Raw genomic sequence first — 11,358 nt, 5'->3', positions numbered from 1 at the left:
GAGAGAGAGAGAGAGAGTGTGCTGGGGGTTCTTGGGTTACCGCCCTGACAGGCACCAACAAGTTTTTGGCCACAGCTACACCTGGCAGCTTCCACAATGGAGGTTTTGAACAGGGTACATAAGCACACACAACAGTCAGAATTTTTCTTTCTGAAATTTTAATTCGCATTGAGGCAACCCTCTCATCCACCGGGAAAAACTCCAACTGCACGGCAGCCAGGCGTGTGAGTATCCCCACACCCACCCGGCGCCTCTCACCCTGTGCAACTCCTGAGTAGGAGAGGGACCAACCCCTATCAAGGAGTTTGGTTCTAGAGCCAACACTGTGGGTGGAGGTGAGCCCAACTATATCTAGCTGGTACCTCTCAACCTCCCGCACAAGCCCCAGCTCCTTCCCCCCAGCGAGGTTACATTCCACGTACAAAGAGCCAGTTTCTGCCGCAGTGGTCTATGCTGCCAAGGGCCTCCCTGCCATCTCCAACTGCCTATACGGCACGGCACTGGTCCCCCATGCTGGACCCTGTGGGTGGTGGGTCCACAGGGTCCCCCCACATTGCCTTTTCGAGCTGAGCCCGGCCGGGTTATGTGGGCTGCCCGGCCACCAGGCGTTCACTGAGGAACACTACCCCCAGGCCTGGCTCCAGGGGTAGGTCCCAGTAACCCTCTCCCAGGCAGGGTACACGGTTTTCTGCATCCCTTTGTACTGTAAAAGGTAATCATTCATTATGCAGTCACAATGTAACTCTTATTTGCACCTAAACCTGTTACACCTAAATATTTAAGTTGGTCCAATTTTTTCAAAGTTTTGTGAAATGCTTATTTTAAGTTAGGGTGACAATCCTGAAATGTTATATGAACTAAAAAAATAAAATAGTGTCAATCAAATTCACCAAATACATCTAGTTGACCTGACAATATATCCCATGTTGTGTTGGCTTCTTTTATTTAGTTCACTTAATTATGAAACTGGTATGTGAAAGTTGACTGAAATAGGAATTGTACACTATACTAATTAAATTGAAGATACAGTATATAATGAAAACTGCATAGGAAATGCAAATTATAAACATATGCATTTTATTAACACATTTTAATATTTGTAGAGTATTACAGCATTTTTAGAGCACACTAAAGCATACTGTATGCAACAGATATTAAAGATATTGCCACATGGACCAAATGTAAAACAGCTTTGCTTATAAAAAATGACTTGAACACCTTGCTTGATTCTTTTTTGCACTGTAGAAAAAAAATAACTGTGCTTAGTTCTTAAATTCAACATTCAACATTTCTGTCTCTAACTTCCTGTATCCACTTTACAGTATCAATTTAAAGAATTTACAAATGTAACAATTTTACAAATGTATCACAATCAACATCTGCAAACAACTTAACTGCTCTCAAAAGCACTGTGATGTACATGTACTAATTACATGTGCAATAACATGTTTTTAGAGATTGCACACTTGCACTGCACTCATTTCCAAGGTGGAGGAAGACTTTCTGGACCACTTCAAATGTGTACTTTAGGTCCTTACAGTACTTTATGTTAAGTCCAAACAACAGACCGAACAGAAAAGTGAAGGTATTAGTGTAGTCTTACAAGTTATCCATGACTACCAAGTACAACTGTGAAATTTACCGCACTGGCCAGTGATCTACATGGGGCAGCGCCTTCCTTCACCACTTCAAGAATCTCCATTTTCATGTCCTTTGTGCGATCTTCCAATGCCTCAGTATCCTACAGAACACAAATATTACAACTAATATTGTTTATGAGTAATACAACACATACTATTACAAACATTTACAAAGAAATTGCTCTCTCTTATTACGGGTAAAGCTAAAGCAGCTGCATGTTTCAGTACAGTAAAGTCAGTAATTCAGTATTTTATAACAGTAAGGAAAGTAATTTTTTGTCTTTGAAAGTGAAAGACGCTATCTTAAGTACAAGGGAAGACCCTGAAGAACAGTAGATCTTCTGTGTGCTGTTAAGTCTGTAGACTGCCAAAATAAATAATTAAAAAAGCGAGAGAGTGGTGGGTAATGAGTGATTAGTGTTAGCTGAAGTCAAGATTGCAAACTTTCGCTCTCCAAAAAAAAAAAAATAGTAATTTTACAGGATAAGGCAAATAGGCATTCTTTTACTTTTAATGTAAATAAATTTAAAGAGACTTTATTCCATGAAATTCTGTAGCATTTCTACAATCATCATGACATTTTCATACAATGTATAGGGGAGCTGCTGTGCTCAATTAATGTATAAAAATATAAATAAATAAAAATGGAGATAATTTTTTTTCAGACAGCATGACAACATGAAAATAAGTAATCAAGAAAAAAAAAGTAAGATAAAAAAAAAAAATACTCTATAGTCCAGGAGCTCCATTTTACCACCTCCTTGATTTGTTTTGGCTCTGGACATCTTCACGAAACCTCTGGTATGACAATCAGAAGTGATGTCAGAAGTGTTGACTTCAGGTCAATGTGGTTAATTCGTGGTTAATAGGTGCCAATTCTGCATGCACCTATGAATGCATGAGTATGAGAGAGAGAGAAAGAGTTATATGGGTTAAGTAAATTACTGTATTCAAGACTTAAAACTACAGTGGCACCTGAAACTTAAATGTTTACCTGTTCATTGGTGAAGAGTCCTGGCCATCTTCATTTAACTGTTGACACCAGTGATTGGTCTTGCACAATCTCCTTTTTTCTCAAGGAGAAAGTCACATCCATCTTCGAATTCAAGATACTCAAGCTCATGTCTCTCTTCTTTGCCTCTTCCTCCATTGAAGCCCTTTCTTTTTCAAGAGCTTCTTCATTTAATCCAGCAGGATGGTCAGGAAGGAAGTTCAGTTCAGACCTTCTGGATGAACCTTGTCTCAAATGATTTACTGTAATCTCAGTACACCCAGCATAGCCAAGTTTCTGACGGTAATTTGCCATTTTAAACTTAAACTTAAACTGACTGAATTTCCACTCTTCCCATCCAGTGTCACATCCTGGAGCTTTAAGACAAGGATGTTTCTCCACTAATGCACAGGCTACCTTCTCCAATTCAGAGTCCTTGGGGTACGCTTTGTACAAGTATACTGCTTCTGCCAGCTTATCCAAGACATGCATTTTGATATCTCGTGTGATATTCAGGGTCGTGCCATTGTTTTTGAAACCCTCATTCGCTTTCTGAAGCCTTAGCTCCATGTCATAGTAAAATGAAAGCACCAGAAACTGACTTGGCCATTGATCTGACCTAGAGACATACTGACAGCCTGCACTGAATCTGATGAGGCTGTTGAGGAGGATGACTGGGTGGATGAAGATGTGTTTGCAGTGTCCAGGGTGAAGCCTAACAAGTCAGAATTTGCTGTAATTGTGGTAAAAACTAATTCCCAATGAAGTTTTAAAGTAGCTTTGTCTGGTGGCAACTCTGAGATGTCATGCAAATTACAAAGTTCAAGTCTGTATCTTGATACTGCATTGTAAAACCCTTTTCGATTTGCAGTTTTTCACAGAGAATGGTGAAATGGAATCACAGAGAAGTTCCACTGAGGATGGGGTTGAAACAGACAGCTTTCTGATGTTATCATGTGAGAGAATGACTCAAAGCAACATTGTAACCTAGAAAAAGAAAGAGTTTCAGCAAAGCAGAAATTTCTTAGCTGACACCATAAGCTTTTATTACCAGCTCTGTAATCAGCCAGAAGAAAAAATCAAAATCTTGTGGGTTCACAATAGCTTCATTTCTATAGGTATTTCCCACAATCTCATATGCCCGCAATGAGACAACATATCACGAGGAAAGCTTTTCCACTATGAATGTGATTTCTGTGCCAACAATCAGAATGCTGTGAATTTGACAAAATTCTGGTAACCCACCATAGTTTCCAACAGACAGAATCATTCCTCTACTGTATAAGGTTCCTTGCAAAGTTGCATTTGTGGCCAGTGACACAGTACTCTGGTTTGCATACTTGTTTTCAGCTACTGTCCTCCACCATGATTCGAGAGAGGATATTTTAACCACTTTCACTTTTTCAAGGTGTAATGGTGCTTTAAAGAAGCTTTGTGAGTCCAGAGCATAAGCTATCATTAACTGATGTTTACTTGCCAATGTTTCGAGAAGATTTTTGAAATTATGAACATCATGCACAACCTTCTTGAAGAAGCTTCACCTCAAATTGCATTGTCCACAGATCAACTACTTGGACCAAAACAACGGATCAAGTGCAGATAATGATCAAGGAAATTATGTTTTGGTCACAGTTTCTAATTGGGAAAGACCTCAGTGCACAACTGATGATGATCTGAAATCTTGCTCTCTAGATAACAGACAGATTCGTGTGACAATTTTGAGCTCCACAGAGTCCATAATCAATTCCCAAGCCTTTTCACCTTCCGGCACCATATCACCTACCATCAGAGAGATTAGTCTTAGGAGGGTCCAATTTTCGTGACCGTTTCCTCTGTTGTTTCTTAAGTAGCGTTGATGTGAAGATGCTGAAGAAGTCTCCGCTGACACCGTATTCCTTTGCACAAGATGTTTATTACAAAGTAAAACAGTATCACATCAAGCACTATAAAGTGCCTGAGAGAGGATCCGTGCCAATTCTCAAGTGTCCCCTCCAGAACAGAATATCCAACTGTTTATATAGTGGGCTTGTTGTTGAAAAAGCAAACTGAACATATGGCCCTTTTACATTGATCTCATCTATGTGGAACTAAGAGAGAGACCTTTGGCCCTTTTGGGCCCCTTTAACGTAAACATTTCAAATCCTGCAGGACAGATAACACAGAGGACTTCAGACCTTACCTTATACTTACAGAAATTTAAGAGTGTTTTTACCTTCTTCTATAAAACTATTCTTCTAAATACACCTCATATTACCCCCTTCGAGGCTTCCACAAAGTCTTGAAAAACAAAAAGGTATCACATGCATGTCTGCAGTTGTAACAAAATAACAGGTCCTCCTATACATGCTTCCTTAGCAATGCACCTACTTTCTGGAGTGTGAGAGCGAAAAAACCTGTCAGACAGCTATCATTCCTGAAATATCCTTCAAACAATCTAGACAGGAAAAATTCTCTCACGGGCCCTCTGCCTTAGGCGACCACATAAAGTACTCCAGACTACTTTAAAAGGAGGAATTTTGACTAATTGTATAGAGATATGACTTAAGCAAATACATATGGAAACCTCAGAAAATAAAATCAAAACAATGTCCACATTCAGGCTGGTCAAACCATCGGACTAACACCAATATCCCTAAGCGCCCGAAAAAAGAAAAAAAACATCTGAGGTCCCAATGTACTTACCCCATAACAGAAAACATCAGTCTTCAATCAATTAAACCCCAAAGATAATGTTATACATTTAAGTACTACTCATGCTCTAAATAACTCAAACATTCAATCCAACTAATATGTCTTACTAAGATTATTACTACCTTATAAATGTCCTCGATCAATATCCCCCATTACAATATAATCCAATACTATGCAAATATATATGAAAACATAAAAATGTATCACACTGCAGCTCCTCAGCAGTGTCGACTCTCAATGTAGTGTCGATGATGTGTTGACTCTGGGCATTGTATCACAGTGTCCTTATTCAAAGTCCTTGAGTCCATTCTTATTGTCCATGCACATCGGAGTTCCCGAAGATCCAACCACCCTTACAGTGGTCTTCCCCCAACATCGTTCTTGAAGGAAAGAAAAGAAAACCACCAACCAGTATCTTTTGCAAAAACAACAGATGCAAATTGAAACATCAAATACAGATTAACATCTTATGAGTAAATGTGAAATTCACAATATCATACTTTCACATTATTCCAAGTTATAAATCACCTTTTCATTTACCCCTGCTATCATCCCACTCTATAGTAAGAGGCTACTAAATACCCAAATAGTAACAGAAATAAATGTCAAGACTATAATAAGAATAGATATTCAAAATGGATATTTCTCCATCAGTTCGCCTTCTATCACCACTTCGTCATCGTCTGTGTCAGTCCTGTGTAGTAATGGCATCTGAACTTGATCTCCAGGCATCACAACACCAACCCATCACAATATCATAGCCTTCGCAAAAGTTAACAACAATGTACAGAAACAGAACATTACACTCAATGATATAAGAACTGCTATCATAATCTGAACCAACACTGCTCCCAATGGTCCTAATTTCTCCTGTAACCAAGCATTCGCAGACCATCCAGCTCCTTCCGATGGACCAAACACATCCCTTATATGCTTCAATGCATCTATGACACTAGTCATATTGTCAGAACTATCAGGAATCAAAGTATAACAGGCATCACCAGTTAAGTTCAGAGCCACACATAGGCCACCTTGTTTGGCCAAAAGATAATCAAGAGCCATGTCATGTTTCAGCAACGTCAGTCTATGACTCTTTTGAGTATTTGACAAGTACTCAAAACCTCTTATAGTCTCATTTGCAAAACCCTGTAGGGTGTAGGTAATATTATCAATGTGATCTGCCAAAAATGTCACCCCATACCATGGAAATAATCCTATACCCCACTTCTCTCCTAGACTTATCCTCCAATGATATGACTCCAGATTATGAAATTGTGCCAGTTCCCTTTTCTTCCTACTTCCAGAAATAGCATCAGATTGAACCTCATCAGAAACTTTTCCCTTCTGGACAGTAAAAACCTCATATGGAAGCTTCAACGTTGCCATGTAACAACATCCTATCCACCCATATGGTAGAAATATATATGCCTTATCACCACAAATCCACCAAATATCCTTAAAATTCCCTATAGTCACATTTCCAGGCAACTTTTGGTTGCGTACCATCAAAATTCTACTCAATTTACGATGTGGTACCTGAAAAGTTACTTTATGCAGGTCATCTATAGCCTCATATTTACGCTCACCCAAGTCCATAATATAATTATTACAGTCTGATATTCCCATAAACTTTCCAGGCCCATTATGAGTATCATCTGAACAAAAACAGTCTTTAGCCCCCACAAATTTCACTTCCAACAGATCAGGGATCGCTGTTATCATATTTTCATGCTGATCAAGTAAATTCACATATGGCAACTCTCCCAACCAAGAACAATTATGTTTAGGTCTGAACAAAGGCACTGACAAAGCCATCACCTTATCTTCTGCTGATTGCTGCTGATATAACAGCCACGATAATGCATAAGACAGACATTTAGCACTTAATGGTTCTGGTACCGTCTCTAAAATTGAAGGCCATGTACCTGGTGTTGGAACTTTCACTACACATGGACAATTCAGCTTCTTAACTGATCTTACAGAATGAGTTAGCTGCTGGAACCATAAGTTCCTACCTGCCCATGGGTCTGCAATTTTTAACACCGAAGAATCAAATCCATATGCCTTCCACTTAATTTCTCTCTTCTGTAATACACGATAATGGTTAGTCATGTCCTCTGGTGTCCGGTCAAAGTTTAAAAACTCATCTTCCACGTCTAAAATAATCTTCTGAGCTGTCACAGATGAATCTACATCATGCTCTTCCACTCTCTAGTTCTCTAGGTTCAAAAACCTCATTACTACTATTCACACTAAGCTCTATTTTTAACATAGATTTCTGGATCATATTTACTACTTCTTTAAAGTTCAAAAATGTCATGCCAGGTGTCTGTGTTACATTTACAAATTTCGTAGGTGATAGAGATATCATCACTGTTTTATTAGCAAAGGTTGCCCTTAGCCCAACCTCACTTGTAATATTTCCAGAAGTAACAAAAGTAGAAATAGGTGCCTTCCTGTAGTAACATTCATCCCCTTCAAAGTCATAGCTACAGCAATAACTTGAATTGATGTATTAACATTCTTAGTTGTTGCTAAAGTAGTAAGCTTCATCGATGTAATATTCACCCTTGGAGTGGTTGCTGTGGTGACTCCTTCCTGAACTCTTGTACCAACTGTCACACGTCCCTCAGCCTCAGAGGCCTCTAGGGACTCCAATTCCCAGAATCCCCAGGGGGATCACATGGTTCTCAGTCCTCCATCTTGCTCCAATCACCGCTCTCAGTCTCCTGAGTATTAACTGGTTACACCTGTTCTAACATAATTAGTTTAGTATAAAGCCCGGGCTTTCAGTCTAGTTTGTTGCGAGGTATTGCTTCTTTTTCCAAGAGCTACTGAGTGTTGTATTCTTCTCTCTTTTGTGATTTTTCCGTTTTTTTGACTCTGTTTGCTGTTTTTGACTTTTGCTCTTTTGCCTTTGCCCTTTGGACTTTGTTTGCCCTATGTTTGTCTTTTGGTGTTGGTTGTCTTTACTGGATTTGACCTTTGCCTGTCTTTTGACCATGAGTTTGGATTACGACTCTAACATTAAAGCCTCATTCTCGTTTTTTAACCGCGAGCGTCTGAGTTATTCTGCCTCGTTACAGAATACCTCGCCACCCATGCAGACGGCGGATCCGGAGGCTTTTCAGAAAGCTCTTGCCGAGCAGGGCCATTTGCTTGGTCGTCCCCAGCAAGTGTTAACCGGGGTAACGCATTCACTCGAGTCGCTAGCCCAACAACAATCTGAGCAACAAGCCCAGTTAGCGCAGCTAGTGGCTAGCGTTAAAGGTCTCGCCGACCAGCTTCAGACCCTAAGCCCCGCTGAACCGGAGACGAGCTCAGCCAGCTCTCAAGCCCAAGCCGAGACCCCCGCACCACGGTTTCCAGTAAGTAAACCCGAGAAATTTGATGGAGACCCAGATAAGTGCCGAGGATTTTTGTTACAGTGCTCTATTTTTTTCGATAACTCTCCCGTTAGCTCGGATCAGGCTAAGCTTTCGTTCGTAGTCTCACGTTTGGCTGATAGAGCACTGGAATGGGCAACTGCGAGCTGGCAAAGAATCCACTCTGTCTCCTATGCTCAGTTTTTGAAGGAGTTTCAGCTGGTTTTCGATCACCCACATGATGGCAAAGTAAGTGGAGAACTGTTGTGCAAGCTGCGTCAGGGGAATCGCTCTGTAGCCGACTATGCTTTAGAGTTTCGCACCCTGGCAGCTGGCAGTGGGTGGAACGAAGCCGCTCTTTTGATTATGTTTCGTCAAGGACTGAACCCTGAGCTCCTGACCGAACTGGCGTGTAGAGACGATAATTTGACATTAAATCAACTTATTACTCTGTGTATACATCTGGATCAGCTAATAAATGAACGTGGCAAGCGTAAAATTAAACAAGGCAACCGAATGACTGCGAGAACATGGACAGCTCGTGAACCCAATGAGAGGAGAGAAGTCGATGAACCCAGACAGTGTGACTCTTCGCGTCTGTCTAAGGAGGAGAGGCTTCGTCGGCTGACAACGGGCCTATGTCTGTACTGTGGCGGTGCTGGTCATCTCCTCCGTGACTGCCGACTCCGTCCACATAAAACTTTGGCGCCGACCCCGGGAAAGCACGTGGAGAGTACTCCACGTGCTAATGTGGTGAGTGTTCCCACAAAGGGGTTGGTTTCAAAATCATTTCTGCTACCTGTTATTGTTGGCTGTCACCAGGTTTCTCTTGTTGTTTCAGCTCTACTAGATTCCGGCGCTGAGGGTAACTTCATCCATTCTCATCTGGTCGAACAACTACAAATTCCTGTGAAGACCCTACACACCCCATTGAAGATAGCAGCCCTGGATGGCGGTCCTGTAGGAGCTGGAACTATCACCACAAGGACTGAACCTGTGCTTCTGGAGACCAGTGCTCTTCACAGTGAACTCATCTCCTTTTTGGTTCTGAATCATTCTGAATTTGAGATCATTTTAGGCTTGCCATGGTTAGAGAAACATGACCCCACAATTTCTTGGCCTGAACATACGATTTTAAAATGGTCTGAACAATGTTTCCAAGACTGTATTACAACCCCTCTGCTAGCGGTTAGATCTACTTCGGTAGAAAGCTCCAATGCTGACACATCTGTTAACATTCCCCCTGAATATTCTGATTTAAAGGAGGTGTTTAATAAGAATAACGCCACCAAATTACCTCCTCATCGCCCCTACGATTGTGCCATTGACCTAGTTAAGGATCCCGTCCTGCCCAAATCCCGAGTTTACCCCTTGACACAAGAAGAAGAACGAGCCATGGACACATATATCCAAGAAGCCCTAGAACAAGGTTTTATTCGACCCTCCACTTCGCCTGCAGCATCAGGTTTCTTTTTTGTAAAGAAAAAAGATGGAGGGTTGCGCCCATGTATAGATTATAGAGGTCTCAATCTTATCACTAAGACCTATCCCTATCCTCTTCCCCTTATTCCTGTTGCGTTAGAACAGTTAAAGGGAGCCAAGTACTTCACGAAATTAGATCTGCGGAGTGCCTACAACCTGATCAGAATTAAGGAGGGTGATGAGTGGAAAACTGCCTTTGTGACCACTAGGGGGCACTATGAGTACTTGGTGATGCCTTTCGGCCTCTCTATAGCCCCGTCTGTCTTCCAAGCCTTTATTAACGATGTTCTGAGAGATAAGATAGGGAAATACACGATAGCATATCTTGATGACATACTCATCTACTCCCCTGACTTCAAGACCCACGTAAAGCATGTTCGTTCTGTCCTCAAAACGTTGTTAGAGAACCATCTGTATGTAAAGGGTGAGAAGTGTGAATTTCACTTGCAATCAGTTGCCTTTTTAGGATACATCATTAGTGCCAATGGGGTAGTGATGGATGACAATAAAGTAGAAGCAGTGGTGAATTGGCCTACTCCTTCATCTGTGAAAGAATTACAAAGATTCCTGGGTTTTGCAAATTTTTATCGCCGCTTTATCAGAAATTTTAGCAGTATTGCTTCCCCTATGACAACCTTACTCAAGGGTAACCCTAGAAAATTGATCTGGACCGAGCAAGCTGAAGAAGCTTTTGTAAAGTTAAAAGAGGCCTTCACTACTGCTCCTATTTTAAAGCACCCCGATCCCTCCGAACCGTTTGTAGTGGAGGTAGATGCATCGGAGACAGGGATTGGGGCCGTGCTTTCTCAGAGGTCTGGCAACCCACCTAAACTCCAACCAGTGGCCTTCTATTCTCACAAGCTCACGCCCACAGAGAAGAATTATGGCATAGGAGATCGAGAACTACTAGCGGTCAAGTTGGCATTAGAGGAATGGAGACACTGGTTGGAGGGAGCTAATCATCCATTTGTGGTTTTGACAGATCATAAGAATCTAGAATATTTACGCAATGCTAAACGTCTTAACGCTCGCCAAGCTAGATGGTCTCTTTTCTTTTCTAGATTTCGATTTAGTATCACTTATCGCCCTGGTTCTAGAAATACGAAGGCCGATGCCCTTTCTAGAATGTCTCAAGAGGATACAGTAGAGATGGATCAGACTAGGAATGAACCTATCCTTCCCCCACATA

At 41.2% G+C, this 11,358-nt stretch overlaps 1 long non-coding RNA gene across 1 annotated transcript; it reads right to left on the bottom strand.

Annotated features, from left to right (window-relative positions):
• Window positions 1-2,374: 2,374 nt before the first annotated feature.
• Window positions 2,375-5,465, bottom strand: LOC118800254. The gene is made up of 3 exons (XR_005006209.1): window positions 4,415-5,465; window positions 2,635-3,618; window positions 2,375-2,528 (listed from the first exon to the last, which is right to left on the bottom strand). It is a non-coding gene; the product is annotated as an uncharacterized LOC118800254 (long non-coding RNA).
• Between the last annotated feature and the right edge of the window lie 5,893 nt (window positions 5,466-11,358).

Source organism: Colossoma macropomum, unplaced genomic scaffold (assembly GCF_904425465.1).
Source record: "Colossoma macropomum unplaced genomic scaffold, Colossoma_macropomum, whole genome shotgun sequence".
Classification (NCBI taxonomy): Eukaryota; Metazoa; Chordata; class Actinopteri; order Characiformes; family Serrasalmidae; genus Colossoma; species Colossoma macropomum.
Note: the sequence above shows the minus strand (reverse complement) of the source record. Positions and strands in the feature narration are given on the sequence as shown.